Source organism: Anopheles ziemanni, chromosome 3 (assembly GCF_943734765.1).
Source record: "Anopheles ziemanni chromosome 3, idAnoZiCoDA_A2_x.2, whole genome shotgun sequence".
Classification (NCBI taxonomy): Eukaryota; Metazoa; Arthropoda; class Insecta; order Diptera; family Culicidae; genus Anopheles; species Anopheles ziemanni.
Genome location: NC_080706.1, coordinates 16590870 through 16607008, shown reverse-complemented (window position 1 = coordinate 16607008; position 16139 = coordinate 16590870). Strand labels below are relative to the sequence as shown.

Below are 16139 nucleotides of genomic sequence, written 5' to 3'. Positions count from 1 at the left end.
TACTTCAACCTATTTCTAATCGAAATAATTTTCTTGATCCTTCCGGAGGCAAATGTGGTATTTTAGCCCGCTCCGAAGCCCTTTTCTACAATTTTTTAAACAGTGACTTAAAGTGCCATTTTGATGATCCTTTCTGCAGGACATCCCCAAGAAGACTTTGCGCAAACATTCAATGCATGCCTCGGAATCGATTGATCCCCTTTAATATGAGTTCCGCCAACGCGATTCGTTAGATTCCTCGTTCGGTGGATGGACAACAGTACAACCTAACCATAGTATAACCTCCCAAAGGACTTCAGGCAATGTCTTTGTTGCCGACAAACAATGGCGTATGCTTCCACCATGTTTGACGCTCGTGGAAATAATCTCTTCGGAAAACGCAACGAGAGAAGCTGCAGCAACATGTACGTCATGGGGGGAGGAGGGAATTCAGACGACCGAATTTAATAACGTCCTATATCGCCTCCCATTCCTAGGATTCCTCTGGACATCCACCCTTCGATCCACCCTGTAGACACCAGGAGTTCGAAGGAGGGGACTGAATTCTGCTCTCGACTTCCCACACGAGCTCGTGAGAGTATGTTCCCGAATGAAAACAAGCAAACGATTATCAAAGCACGCATACAATGTATACAACACAACACACCAGGATCCAGAAGATGGAGTTCTGGGAACTGGGGATATCTAAAACACGTGGCGAAGTAGCTCTCGACACCGAGGATGGGAAGAGGAAGTGTGTAATCGCCCACGCTTGCCGTCCCCGTAGGGAACCTGCAAAGCCTCTGGACCAAATCCGCTCTTCAGTCCAGGACTCTCGGGCCTGGAAAGTCCCTGAATGAGGACCCACAAACACAGGGTAACGTCGGTGCGGCAGAGTGTCGGCAATCGGTTTATGACCGGCATCTCGTCCGTCACGTAGGGAAACTCCGTTTATCGATACGCTACCAGCGACGGGAACCATCCCGATGACAAATCATCCGCGCAAGAGCTCGGCACTCACACGCACGGCGAAGGGGTCGGGACGATGGTTACCGGCCATCGTGAGTCGTCTGCCCTTTATCTCGACAGGCCGTGTTTGTCAGCGGCTCAAAAGATTCGGTAGCTCTAGTGGAGGGGACGAACACTAACAGATTAGTAGAGGTTCGAGTGGAGCAGGAAGAGCCGGAAGTCTGGCGTGACTCTTATCGATTGGGAAACGGGCTTCAGCAGGGAACATTGTCGACGTCGTGGCTATGTGCGCTTACCTACATTTGACAAATACATATTTTGGAACCTTCAAGTTTAGGTTCAATTCCCAACAAATAATTGTCAATATTGATTGTATTCCAACTTATCCAATTTATCCAACTTACGAATTTAAAACAAGACCAGATAGGTAATTCCTAATATTTTATATTAAAATTTTTATATATCTTCAAAATTGTTAGGTACATTTGTTATTTAAGGTCCAATACCAACCGGTAGGGAATTTACAGTTCCTGCTGGAACATCAGCATTCTCGTTGCGTTTAGCAGAGCGCTCGGAGGGAAAGGAAACCCAAAGACATGCCAATGGACCTCCCTTCCATTCCCCAAGGGATCGAAACGCACATACCAGAAGCGCCACAAAGCCCACCACCGACCGAAGCAGGCCAGCTAGAATTTGGATCACACGGCAATCATTCGACATCGCCCGGAAAATGGATCGTTATCCGCATTGCGTCAGTGTTTCGGGGTGAAGTGGACCGAACAGCAAGCGAAATTCAATGACAAAACCAACGCATCGGGAAAGTTATGCGGCATGTACAAGCATCTTAATGCGTTTCAAAATACTAACATTAAAGTCGAATAGGGTTTTCAAATGTCCTGTAACTTTAAGCAAGTGAGAGGTAAGACCTTCAAGTGAGTTGGTAACATACCATGTCCCAACAACTCATTACAGATTTTACTTCCGTCAAGGAGTAACACACATCGATCCGCAAGAAATACAAAAAGACCACCATTCGCGCCATCATGGATGAAAACTAACATCTAAGCAGAAAAGTCATTGTACTCCATCTTGTTCGTCTGGCCAGACCCAGACAGAGTGTAATAACGATCCCAAGTTGCATGTATGTTGTAAGTTTCCACTTTCAGGAGAGAATGATGATTATGTGGGAAGCTATGTGCTCCATTCCTGCTTCAATTTCCTGCTGGAAACGTTCTTTTTCTTCCTCCATCATAATTACATTACACACTCATCCGATTGGCTTTAATACCACTCCAGTACATTTGTGTGTTGCCGGAAAAAGGTTCCATTTTCTTTGCCCTTCTCTTTTGTTTCTTCCCAATCGAACACATCACCCAGCAATGGTTCACATTCCTACTTGGAATGTTGAGAGTAATTATTCTAGTTTTCCCTTTTCATTGTCGTTTTGGGTTTGTGGTATCGTTTTCTGTTAGTTGTGGTAAAAATTCATATACGCCAAATATCATATACGAAATTGAATAGTTTTCCACTTTTGTTTAAAATTAGTCGAGTTAAGTTCGAGAGAAATAAAATAACATATTAAAGTTCATGGTTACAAGAAAATCAAGTTTGTTGGGTCGATTTGTATTTGAACTTATGAAATAAATTGAAAATAAATATTTTCTTCTCGTAAATGCAGATTTGATTTGGTCATAACTTCAAAAAAAAGGAAGACAATTGACCTTTACAAATCATAATTGTTTTTGATGAGAAAGTTTCTTCCATAACAATGGCTTTTTGCTATCCAAGTCCACCATTGTCGGGTTTTTCTCTTGAAATTGATTCTTTTCTTCATTGGCTTCAACTTATTTTTTATTGTCAAATCAAACTAGCTCAACTCAAGAACTTCTCTGTAGAATAGTGGAGAAGAAACTTACAACGAATAAAGTTGATCTTTAATGAGTTAAACTTTTGCCTCCCACCCGCACCCGACGAAGCCAACGTAGCGCATCGCGAAGCATTTTTGGGAAAACCCCCCGAGGGAAGGAAACCCAACCGCCAGGGGGTGTTGTCTCGGAGAAGGGTGAAAAAGTGCTGTAGCCCCAGCGCCATTGCGATTCGGTGAAATGTTATCGCGCCAAGTTTGCTTGCAGAGTTATGTCGTCGACATCCCGCATCCGCCACCTTTCCTAGCCCCCTCTTACACTTCTTTTCTTTTCATCAATGCGCTTTGGAATCGCTTTTTTTATGCTGAGGTTCACACATTTTCCTGCAAAAGGCCCCGGACAACCAAAGTTGCTGGCATAGACGAGATTCATTCCCACCGCGCGCACAAGTGTGGAAGTGGAGTCGGCATGTGTGCGCCCCCCGACCAAGAAAAACTCGGGACCCTTTCCCGCCATTTGACACCCTCGTACCCGTCTAACCACGTGAAATAACATGGAAACCGTAATTGGATGAACATCGAAGCCACAAAGTCAAATGCTTAGCTACCGGCGGGCTTTTTCTCCCAGAGCAAGTTGGAGTGGTTGCTACTGAATCAACTGGATTCGCCGAGCCCTTTTCAACAGTTTTCCACATTATTCAACGTGCCTCCGACGCACGTTGTCCACCCACCCGCCGTTCCGCCCCTTGCGTTCCTCACCCCATCCACAACGGCGTCCGCAGAATAACATCGAAACGGACACTTGTGCCATATAAATTGAGTTACGGGAAAAGTTTGCTTATTTTCCACAGCGCGTTTGTGTGCGCCGGTTGAGCGTCAAACAAGAGGAAAAACACTAGAGAGATGGTCCTCTAAGGGGTTTGGGGAAGTGGTGAGAAAAAGAGGAAAACACTCCCCGTTTCCCTACCTACTGGTAGCTGCTACTGCTTGCTTCCCTTTCTGGTGGCAAAGTATCAAACAATGTAATATGGAAATGGCTACACTTTCACACAGCATGACCCTTCGCTTTCCTCCTGCCATTTCCCAACGGTTTCCTTTTTCCAACTTCGGGCGCCACTCGTCTGGTACCCCGCCCCTCGTCGACGACAAACAATAACAACAAATGCTTGCCGGACGAAGCCCCGTTTCTTCTGCGAATGAGGCAAACTTTAAAGAGACTTTATGTCAACGGCCAACAACGAACGGATAAAGGAGCGAAAAAGAACAGACGCCGGCGCCACCGTCAAACATCAATAATAAACTCGGCTTTCCGAGGATAACCGTTTGATGGGGGAGGGAGGTGGAAATTGAATTTCATTTGCGTTCTGATTACGAAGAAAAGCATTTCGAGCGAATGGAAGGTGAGGGCCAATATGCGAAAATGATTGGCAAAGAGCAAACAAGCAGAACTGCTCATTGATGACGCCATTTCACAAACGATTTGTCGTGCAATTTATTGTTGATTAATCAATTTGTAACCGATTGAATCTGCACGAAATGAATTCGATGCAAAAAAGCAATAGAATTATATTCAATACAACATAGTAACATCAGAAAAATTTAATAAACATTTAAAAAAAATAACACAAAGGTAAAATAAATTAATATGTTGACAACCAAACAAATGCTCGAATTAGCAAAAAGTGGAAAATGAAGCAAAAATTCTGGTAACACTAGAACCTTTAACACCAAACGCCATCCATCGAACGAAGGGAAGAGTGGTGAAGTGGTCAAAACCGAATAGCGTAAAAGTGCAAGCACGCAGCAAAACCGGTACAGAGGCACCAAGTGGAGGAGGTAAGGGGCAGCAACAGAGAAATAAAAAAAACAGATCTCCTCACAGGCGACGTGTGTGTGTGTGTGTGTGTGAAACATAAATTGGCCACCCGCGTGAGTGCGAATGTGAGAGGGAAGTGAACCGATTTAAAACAAGTCCCCAACCGCTGACGCACAGGGGGAACAATTCACCTCAACCCGCCCTTTTCTCCACGCGGGGGGAGGGGAGCCCGCAGTCCTGACTGGCTTTATTGTGGGGAAGACATAGGAAACCGCGATCCGGAGAACATCAAACGATATGCGAATGGTGCTTCAAACGGTTGCATTGGCGTTTGGTTGAGAGAAACGGAAAAGTCAACGAAACACAGGACGGGCCCACAGAGGGACAGGCGGTCTACAAATGAGCGGACAATGGGCTTATGATTCGAGGACAAACTATTTCTTTGTGAAGGCAATTAGACTTTGATTTAAACTAATTAAGCGTGAGAAGTTTAGTTTTTTGTTGAATATTAAATAAATATATTCAAACATATTGAAATGAATGTATATTTTATCCTTTTAGCCGTGGTGCTTCGCTTCGGACATACTTTAATTTGTATTAAATAAGAGCATAGGCAATTAAACTATCCAAATACGCTGGCATTACGTACAGTCGCTTTTTGTTTTGTGCACAGATATGGTTTTATATTATTAATGGAACTGTAAACATAATCAAAAAAAGATTAAATATACTCATTCACCCACGAATAGAACTCGATTTTCTGTATCATATGTTCCACTTCTATATTTATTTTGAGGACCAGCAATTGGTCCGTTTGATACCTGTTACTGGTCTATTTTATTTTTGGAGGACTTTGCTTAGGGAAACAATAGAATGAAAGCAAAACGATTATAAAACCAATTTATTTTGATTCACGATTTATACTCCTACAGTAATAACTAAATATTTTACCACTATAAGTCTACTTTAACAACTTGAACGAGAACTAATAATTTAGAAAAAAAACCTTGAATATAATAAGTCATTAATTTTCGTAAATGCCATGATCTAAAATTGCGTCAAAATTTAGTATTTCTCCACTAGCTTGAAACCCCTTTTCCCACTGTGCGCGTCCAAGAACCGTCAGCACGCAGAAGCGTTTAGGTATGACGAACGATCGCTCACGTTTTCCGATGCGTTTTCCCCGCCCACCCCCTCATTCGGAAGCCGTTTGGCGAAACGACCGGTTACCAAAGGCACTGACCCTTCCCCTGACATTCAGTGCCGGAGGGGGAATAGCAATCACCATCCCTGAGGGAATGGTCAGGATTTCAGTTTGACCCTCTCTCACCCCCATCAGCCGATAAGCGTGTGCGAGCTTTAAGTTACCCGAATCCCGTTCAAACATTAAAGCACGGAGGCTAGGGGGAGTGTGAGGGTTTGGGTAATGGGGGGGATGATAGTAATCGGATGCGATTCCTTCGCGGACTACCGTTGTTGTGGTTAGCTCTCCGTTTAACCACACCCCAGCTGCGTTGAAGGTGGGTAGAAATCACTCATTTTCACGGGCATCCACGAGTGGAGGAGGTAGGCGTCGTTGGTGGTTTCCGTGGAGAGGGCGCGGCTCACACATTGGCAAATTTATTGGATCACTTTTGCAAAATCGAAATAACCCCTTCGACATGTTGAGGGGTCGATGGCGGGTGTGTGGGACCTGACAGGAATGTTACGACGAGCGTGCGCGTTCGCGAGATGAACCGGAGAAGCACATCGACGGAGAAGAGTGAAGGAGAGAGGATGAATTCCGATCGGAGAAGCCGGCCGGCTAAAACATACACTTGGAAATTCATACTGCATTGGTTCGTGCGAGAAGATGAGGAAAATTCTCCGCAGATCGTAAAGAGAGCTAGTTTAGAAAATTCTTAAATAACCATTTGAAAATTGTCCAAAAACTTTCGAGAGGTATCGGTATTTCGCCGAAAACGATTCAATGTACACGAATGTCAGTGTAAACACAAACGCCTCTCCCCGGTTCAAAGGAAGGTGTGTCGAGAGCTGGGCCGGAAAAAAGGGTGTACAAAAGGTGGAAAAGAAAGCAAAAGCATAAAGCGTGAGAGCAGCGGCAACAGTTTAGCCATCGGTAGACGATGGGGCATCGATGATTTTAACGATTGCCGGAGGTGGTTTGCTACGTTCTTCGCCCCACCGCACAATCACGCTTTCCTGATCCGGATCCCTCGATCGGCGGCCATTAGCGGAGTGAGCCGGTTTTAACGATCATTCGGATCGATCGTGTTCGCCAGAGCTTCTCAAACTTATTGTTCGCATCAAAACCTTGTTGTAGAAACTGTAAATTTCAACTCTCCATTGGCGAATAAGAATATGAGAGTGTACGTATTTAATTTCTCTCGCTCTTCATTTCAAAAGAATGATTGAAATATTTTTAATTATTAAGGTACGACCGACGTTCTTCTTCTTCTTCTTCTTCTTCTTGGCGTAACGACCTCTTGGTCATGCCTGCCCGTTAAGGGCTTACGAGACTTGTTTCCCTGTTGTACGTGGATAGTCAGTCCTCTCGTACAGGGGAGGGTCCGGTCTCGGTTGGGATTCGAACCCACGCCGTCGAGGTGGTCGGCTCATGGGCCGATTTTCTAACCGGCGCTACCGCTCGGCTGTCGCGGACGACCGACGTTGAAATGTGTGAAATATATTTGACTAGCTTGACGCCCCGGCGTTGCTCGATGACGAAGGGATTGAGAAAATAATTATGATTTTAAATATTACTTGAAAGATATGTTTAAATTTGATAGTTTCAACAACGAAATATTTAAAATGTGTGATATTTCATCAATTTCCCCGTAATGTATAAACCTTAGGGTAACTATGTTGGATACACCTTGACATTTGTTTACATTCTTGTTTTGTTTACGTTAGTAAAACTGAGTTTAAATTGTAAAATTTAGATGATTTTATAAAAAATAGTGATCAAACAAACCTTCAACAACATCTGCAATACTTAAACTTAATGTGTGAAAAGTATCAGAAGCGACGGTTTTGTATTGGCCGAATTTGTAGTGTCCACAAAACTCCATACATAAAAAAAGCTAAAATATGTAGTAGATAACTTTTTTATTTGCAGTACTACCAACGATGACAAAACAATTAATTTTTTACCAAGTCCTTAACAACATGTTAGGAAGCGCTGGTTTACGGGTTTTTTTCCCCCCAATGACTAGCTCATATATGAGCAATACGAACCCAAGCGTTGCAATCGCTGGAATAAACTCGAGATCAAGGATAATAAAATGGTTAGAATCAATCGCAATAAAATGGAAGCAAAGCCGTTCAAAAACTATAAATTTTGTGAGGAAAATAAACTCTAAAAAAATAGCAACAGGATAAAACATCAACAGAATTTTATCATTCTTTCGTTCCTTCCCTCCGAAGTGATGTTGATAAATATTGTGTTATCCTCAATATACTTGCGCATCTTTCGCGTCGAAAGTTTCTCAACGTGCACAAACAGCGCAATCTTTTTGGCCCATTTGGAATAAAGACCACAGCACGACGGTGTGTACCATCATCCTCGCAAATGATCGATAGCATATTTCCATACAATAACGCCTACGAAAATAAATTTTCACCCATCGAAGAGAAGAAGTTCCGGGGAAGGGCGGGTCTGGTGGCGTGAGGGCAAAAGCCGGAAGGTGGAGACTGTTAAAATATTTACTCGACGTTCCGCGCGTCGCACCAGAACACACGCCCGCCTCAAGACACTTGAACTGCCGTGTTCGGTCGGTGTACAAACAGACTTTAATTGCGGCTACGGAACTGCCATAAACTTTTCGGAAGAGTGTACATGCTCTAAAGTGGCTCGACGCGCTGGGAAACCTCGTGTGTCGTGGAACACGAAGGTATGTGTTTGTCGGTTGATTGTCACCGCAACGGGTGACACATTTCGCTCCGGTTGTGAAATGCCGGTTATGATTATCGATTTTATTACTTCGAACCGGTATGGCATGTGGTGAGAAATACATGCGAATGGCAGGAGAGGGGGAAAACATGTTTTACATAGTTTGGTGTCCATATGGGAGGAAGAGGATAAAGAAGTTTCATACTGGTGGTACAATTGTTTCTATATCTTCAGCATGATTTTATTTTTGAGTGTTGTCTTTGACGTTTGTTATATGTTTGTTTTGAACTCACATTTGATTTTCTTTCACCAAATCTTTATTTTCTATGTAACAAACCTTCATCTCACAACCGGTAAAAAAAACCAGACGTCACAAATACACGTAGTCCCACGGCTCCAAATAAACGATCAAACAAATTCGTTTAGTCCAGAAACCGGCGGTACCAGAAACATCAGAGGAAGGAAGAAGAAAAAAAACGGCCATCATAGCAAAGCTGATCCATGATCGGGTTCATCCAACCCCATTTTCTGGCTAGCGCCCTTTGATCAGCACGCCACTCCCACCAACACCATCCCTTTCGTGGGGCGATCTGATGATCCCGGGAAGCCGCCAACTCATCCCATCATTACGCTTACTCCGGTCCCGAATCAAAACCTATCTCCCCCCGCGGTGCATCTTCCCGCTTCTCTTCACGATCTTCTCTCATCATTATTATCGTCTTCGGCGTGATTCCTTGTGTCCAGGAACTGGCGGGCATCGAAACGCCAGAAAACACAAACCTAACTCACGGGCGAATCAATCGCCACCCCTTTTTTTTACTCGATGAAGTCGCGGGATGGTGAGAGAAAGGGGAAAGATATCTTCCTCCGCAGGTCATTTACAGAAGCGAAGCGAAACATGATCTCCACCTAGTCAGGGTCGCTTGGTTGGGATTTTTTTTTACATTTTTATCCCGCTCGTACCATTCACGATGCTCTAAAAGTGGAGAAGATTAACTCATAGAAAACTTTAAATTTCAAAGACTAGTGTGACATTATTTACTTCGAAAATATGAATATTTCCATATTGACGTTTATTGTAGCAAAAATTGTCTCTAAAAGATTAAAAATTGTAACCTATAACTAGTCAGAAAGTTATTTCAAAATATGTTACGGTTTTCTTTAGAGCAGGATGATGCAGAATGTTTATGTCTCACACCAACACATAGCCGAATGGAAACATACGCGATCGCTTTCACTGGCACTCATCGCGAAGAGGAAGAGGAGGCGAAATATAAAGCCTTCCAACCGCAGATCCGTTTAAGAACGACGATCGATTTCCGATCGATACATTGAAGCATCTCACGGGAGAAACAGGACAAGGGGCAAGGGAAAGATGCCGGTGGCCGGAGAGCCGTGAATGATGAAGATGAATAATCGGCGCTTAGTGGTGGTCTACGTGTGCTGCCGGGTGTCTAATTTGATGCTTGTGGTTTCGGAAGTTTGCCGCAGCATCCGATGTAAGAAAAATCACCCGTTGGTTGGTGCAAAGGAAGATCTACGAAGATAAGTTTAAGCTTCGCACGTTGAAAAGTGTATATTTAAAGACCAAGACTAAGCGAAGCGAGATCCAACTTTTTGCGGTAACATCGATTCACTGGGTATTAAGTACGATTAAGTACGAATTTTAAGAATGCAACCTTCTGTCTCTAGTAGGAATCCGTAGAAACGGATTAGCTTTGGAGTATCTATCGCGTGTCTTCAAGCTTGACGATTGCTAGAAAGGAGTATAATATCCAATCCGTCAACAGAGAACAATAGAGGAACCACCGCAAGCAAGTCATGCGATCAGAGAGAAGGAAGCTGGTGCCAATTTGAATAATTCATCCAAGTTCTCGCTACATCCTGAGGAATCCCAATGGGGAGGTGCTGTAGGGTGGTTCCATAACTTTTACAATTGCAACTGTACAGAAGTACCGAGTCGTAGCCTAGGGATAATCCCACCAACACCATCAAACTTCATCACTACACAACGAGCAAGCCAACGGCGTCCGCGGATATCGGCTGAACTTACCAGACGTACCCCATAAATCAGCTACAGACGTCATGTAAAGCTCGACCGGGAAAACCGTCCAGCATATCCGTGAACCGTGGCCATATATCGAACGCCGTACATGCATACATATTCATCTCTAAACGGCCGAATGGAAGAAGTTGATGCTTTCCTTCGCTGGTGGGTTTCTACCCTTTTCGCCCGGAGAACGCTTTGGGGAAAAAAAAAACAGTATTCGTAGAAGCGCTCGAAAGCAATTTCTTATGGTTCAATTGCTGCCCGGTTGAGAATGGTACGGTTTCGCCGACGCGGAAACGGGTGGCCCGTAGCCTTCCGAAGCAGTCAAAGATTTTATGGAGCCGCTCCTATTGGCGTGCGAATGCAGCATACGAACTCTTGAGCAGGGTGAACAACCGGTGTCGTTGCGGACATCATTGCGAAAGATTAGGCAGAGGTATCCATCGATTGAAAATAATAAAATCAGGGATAAAATCCAACCGGGAGCAAATGCCTACTCGAATTGTTGATCCTGGGATAAAATGGATCGCGGTGATATCCCAAGTATTCTGACTAGAATAGAGTTCCAACATTCATATCATTGCTGGAAGTTGATGGGGATTTCAGTATAACAAGCTTTAGCCTCTCAGTTCGAGGAATATTACGTGTCGTTCGTAAAAAGTACTGGTATGAGTTTTAAAGAAATTAAAATTACTCTTACATCATGTAAAACTGAACATTCTACCATAGAATAGCTACAGCAATCATTAGTTTCAATATCCTCACCCAAAAACTCGTGTGTTAACTTCTAATCCGTTCCTGGCATCCCACCACGCATTACGAGATAGGGAATAAAGCATGCTTTTCAATAATACCAATAGCAGCAGCAGCAGAAAAAGGAAACTCACAACTTTTCGATCGGTAGACCGTTGTTTAAATTTATCCACCACTGACACACACACATCCTTTGCGGAACCGTGTGTAAATTGGAACCGCGAGGACATGCTCCCTTTGTAGTTAGCTGTAGTGGATTTGCAAGATGTATGAGAGAAGGAAGCGCGGGCAGGGGGGTTGGGGGGATAAGGATCTGCGCTTGTGTTGCTGCTGGAGTTCTGATGACGTTGATTGTTGGCCGCTCAACAGCCCACACCATTTTGGATAGAAATTCTCGTAGCATAAGGGACAAGGAAAACGTTGCGGTTCATTATACAAAACTTTTACCACATACAGCACGGAAACACAGCCGTCCCCGCTCGTCGGACCCTGGGGTTTTGGGTTGGGGTTTGGAATATGAGATACAAATTTAACCGTTGGCGTGTGGAATGAATCTTCCGGTAGCGAGAACAACCCGCATTTACATACGATGGACATACGATCCGTGGAATAATGTTTCAATGCATCTTAAAATCCACAACCGTCATGTCCATGAAAGTTTAAATATTTCTTTAAAACATGACATCGAGAGCAGTCGGTTCAGGGGTTGTACCATTGCATTCTCCAAGCTTGCCCTGGTTCGGCAATGAAGGAAGGCGTCTAGTGTTTTCGCACGAATTGTACAAACGCCAGCCACCCGTTCCCTATCATCGATAGATTAAAACAGTACCGCTTTCGATTACAATCTGAAAAGGGTTACGGAAGGGCGATTGATGAGAAGAGGTGGGAAAGGCTGATGGACGTGCGGTGTAAAACCCAGACGCAACGCGATAGTGAGAGCTACACGTGCCTTCCCGCCAGACAATCGCTTCCCTTATCCGAGCCATCCATCTTTGGCCGAAAAGAGGATCATTATTACAGGGAAATACAAAACAACAGACGTTTCTATTGATTTCTTCTATCAATTCTAAGGTTTTCCTTTGTTCTTCCTCTGAAAAGTCGGTATGATTCGTATGTTTATTGAATGCAGATGTTTTAATTCAACCACAAGCTGTTGCAGCGTTGTAAATCTAATACTAAAAGCAATAAATAAAATTAAGAAAATAATTCACACATGGCTTTACATTGAAACAATATAAGAGCAGATGTTTTAGGTATTCTCATACTAGAACAAACTGAATTCCGAAGAAGTATGTTCCCATAGAACAGAAGCTTAAGCTTTCCCTCAAGGATATTTCCCGTGATTGGGAAGTGAAAAGTTGGCGCCGAACTTTGTTGTACGAAACCAAGGCAACGGCTTAGGAAAACGATCCCCGACAACGCTAAGAGATTGGAGACTAGCTCTTTTGCTTCCGGCCAAGAGATTGGAGAAGGTGCCCAACTCATTCAAGCAAGATGGCAGCCGCTGTAAGCCAACCTTGGGCTGGAACAACTCCGTGGTTTGTAGGCAGGCTCGCTGATTACGCGCGACCGGGCTGCAAGAAGCTACAAAGAGGGCAAAAAAAAACCAACCAAACAAATAAATAAACAAACAAACAAGCAGCCAACCAATCTTCCGAACCCCTCCGAGCGGCCAGAGTCACCGGATCAAAATAACGGATTCATGTCATAACCGATTACGGTCGCCCTCTTTGCCTCCCTAGTGGCCGACCTTTCGCGACGACGTGTGCGCACCCCACCCCTGCTGCTCGTTCTCCTCTTCCGGCAATGCTTACTTTGATGTTTTCCTAATAATGTCGTTGCGGCCGTTTTAGGGCCGGGAACGGGTCGCACCAGGTGGTGGTGTCGGGGTGAGGGGAGTGGTGCGAATCGATGCGTCGAACGTTGATATCCCGTCCCCCGGAAGGCGCTGCGAGTGTGGCGGGGGGAGTTCGTACTTCCGGTTGATGTTGTAGCTGCTGGCCGAAGCTGCGTTGGTTGTGTGAGAACACCGCCACCGGTTTCTTCTCCTCCTCCTTCGACGAATCCGTGTTAACTTACACGAACCACACACACGCGCACACACACGCACAAGAGCAACAGAACACGGTGGTGTGTTGAAATTTACGCACTAATCTTGCCTTGTGTTCTTCACACAAACACACAGCCACCGAGTGGTACAACGGAACACACTGGCTTAATTTGCACAACCGAGGAAACAATAAGCCGTTGGTTGGTTGGTTGGTTGGAATATTTGGGATTATAGCAAAACTTTGCACTACTTCCATACACACGAACGCGCACACACACACACACGCGATGACGACTGGCGACGATGATTCTGCTTCTGCTGCTGATGATAAAGACGATGATAATGATGATGATGACTATGCGGACCACCACACAACATTCTTATCAATCACATTATATGCAACCACCATCATTTCGTCGCGCACACACAAATGCACGTGTGCTTTCGTGAGGCAAACTTGCTTGTTGACAGAAAAAAGAACAAACCGTCTTCGTTTGCTTCTTTTCGCTGCACAAAGAGGTTAAACCCACGGCGTACAACAAACACAGGCCTACTACTTTCTAATGGCCCCAACCACAAACACACACGTACATGAACACACACGGGCTCGAAGTAGATGCGTATGTGCGCCAAGGGCACATACACTGCACACACACACACGTTCGAGCGCGCGTGACACTTGCGGCGCACACTGCGGGACAATTTTCCTTGGCCCTTTTTCCACCGCAAACTTCTTCCTTGCGCTCCTTAGTATTAATGCGGTAGGCAAAAGAAAAACACTACAGAGGCGGTGACCTTCCCCCTTTCGAGACGATGGCGCTTCAAACTTGGCGTGGGCAATGGGAGACTCCCCCTTTTCTCGCTTCCTCCACCGTCTCCTCGGACCGCCCGCCCTTCGCGTGCCACTAGAAATCAATTCCACCACTATCACGACACCGACGGCCTGCTGTGATCGTTGCCGCTGTCGATGGTGGCGTTGTGAATATCGCTGCTGCTACTACTGCACGGCACCATCGCTATCATCGCCGCCATCACCATCATCATCATCATCACCATGTTGGCCGCGGCAAAATATGCGTCACACTACCTCCTCGCTGCTCGCTGCTGCTGGAGGCGACCGAAATGCGGCGCTGCTGCTACTAATACCAGCACTAATGGCTAATCTTTCGCAGCGATTACCCCCGACCCTCGCTCGGCAAGGATATCGGTTGAGGGACGCGATGGATCCTCGGCGTCCGAACGGGGCGCGATCTGCTGACGATGTAAACAAATACCACACCAACGGATCGCGGGGGGTTGGTTTGTGAAAATTGTACACACGCGCCCAGGAAACACGCACACGCACTCGCCACTCGCGGGATGCGGCGTAGTATATTTCTTCTCGCATGCACTAGAACCGCGCGACACTGCTGGAGGAACAATGGTGTATGAACAATTTTTACAACTTACGATCGCTAACAGATGTACACACGCACACGAACGCCGCCGCTTCTACTCGATCGGACGACGTTTCGACGACGCGCAGCCGGAAGGAGCTAAACCTTTATAGCATCCATTGTGTGCGCCCGTAGCTTACAACTGGTTCTGCTACACGAAATCGTACAGCATGAAGTACCACGCCATCGATTCAACCCCATCCGCCGGAGGGGCTGAGAATATTCCGAAAGATTTCACTTCAATTTGCCCAAGCCTGTGCAATGTTGCGCCCTTTGTACCGTTCACTGCACGCGAAGGAAGCACTAATATTTCACTACCGAATCCTTCCGGGAGATACCTAAAAGAAGAACAAAGGAAAAAAAGGTTAATATTTTACCCGGTTTTTTACTTTCTACTTCACAAAAAATCCTCGCCAGGTAATCATAATGGTTTGACTGACTGTGTTGTTATTGTATTCCCGAGGGCGGCCTAATGAAAGAAGAAAAAACAAGGATCACAGATGCCGACAGCTTCGTTCGGATCTGTCATTTAAATGACAGGTCGCATAACCCACACTACTGCAAGGCGAAGGATTTTCCTTCGTCCTCGCGGGATGACGTTTGACATTTACCGCTGTCGTATTCTTTTTCGCATTTTTTTTTTCATACAAATTGAATGAATTTTCTAAAAAAGTTTCCTTTTCTAACCCAAAATTCCATTCAAGTGTGCCGCACAGCGTAACACTCGGAATGTTAACCTCGACTCGATCCGCGACTACGACAGCTTTGACGTTTGTACGTCCTCCATCTTGCGAATGCGGCTTTGCTTCTCAAAACACACGACCCGAAGTGGATTAATGGGCAGTCACTCAAGACGATTTCGATATTCCAAGGCGGTAGCAGCTGCGGCACCGTCTAAGAAGCTGGCCAGATGCAAAACACCATCCGCCACCACTCTTTCCCTCTTGCCCCTTCAACCAACAGCACTACCTCACGATCTACTACCACTACCACCACCACCACCATCATCTCCGCTACCCACGAATAACGTTGTTCCTTGTTCGTTTCGCTTCACCTCCCCCGTGTCCTTCCTTTGACAGGCAAGCGCGTGCGGTAAAATTGTGCCATTCACTCCTGCTACCGCGAACGGTTCCCAGCTCCCAGCCTTTCCCTTTTCTGGCCAACCATCCGTACACGTCGTTACGTTTCGGCACCCCGCGCCAGCCCGCTGTTCAGCACAAGCCGTCGATGGCGTTCCGAGCGCCAGTGTATGCGTGTCTTCGACGTCCCCGCCGATATAGCGAGGAGATGCGTGCGCGACGGGCACCACTGCGGTACTGCCGGTATGCTG

At 45.4% G+C, this 16139-nt stretch overlaps 1 protein-coding gene across 1 annotated transcript in view; it reads right to left on the bottom strand.

Annotated features, from left to right (window-relative positions):
* Positions 1–13263, bottom strand: part of LOC131284217 (uncharacterized) — an 83219-nt gene extending 69956 nt beyond the window's left edge. Inside the window, exon 1 of the mRNA XM_058313071.1 lies at positions 13138–13263. The gene's annotated coding sequence lies outside the window, so the exon portion shown is untranslated. The remainder of the gene's footprint in view (positions 1–13137) is intronic.
* Between the last annotated feature and the right edge of the window lie 2876 nt (positions 13264–16139).